Here is a 547-nt window from a genome sequence, read left to right on the forward strand (position 1 = left end):
TAAAATATAATACATCCAAGTAAATGTAGACAAGAACAAGAAACTTTTCTGCTAGCTTTAGCAGTAAAATATTAGGGTTTCTCTCATTGATATGTTTTAATGTTTTTAAACGGCTTTGTGTGGGTTATTCTCTCCATAGATGACCAATTGAGAAATTTCCATCCCGTAGATTGTATTTTTAAAAATTAGTATTATTTTTCAGTTACTGTGTTTAAAATATGTATTACTTTATTATAATTAAATCAAAAGTATCAAAAACGATTCGTGAAAAAACATTTTCACATGAAATTCTGAGCGTGACGGTAAAAGTATCGACATACATAGTACAAACTGAAACTGTATATGGCTTGATGTGCTCACCTCACCTGGCTGGTTCCTGGCGCCTGATCACAATAGTATGTGTCCGTCCATTAACTTCTTCCCTTTAGTTCAGAGTTAAGTCGTGATCTTTGGACTAGTTACACAATAACACGTACTAGATAATGTAGATATGTGTCAGTGATAAGTATATTCTATTGGAGGCTATGACCCTTGCTATACGACTGTT

The sequence above is a fragment of the Mizuhopecten yessoensis genome, unplaced genomic scaffold (assembly GCF_002113885.1).
Source record: "Mizuhopecten yessoensis strain PY_sf001 unplaced genomic scaffold, ASM211388v2 scaffold8221, whole genome shotgun sequence".
Lineage (NCBI taxonomy): Eukaryota > Metazoa > Mollusca > Bivalvia > Pectinida > Pectinidae > Mizuhopecten > Mizuhopecten yessoensis.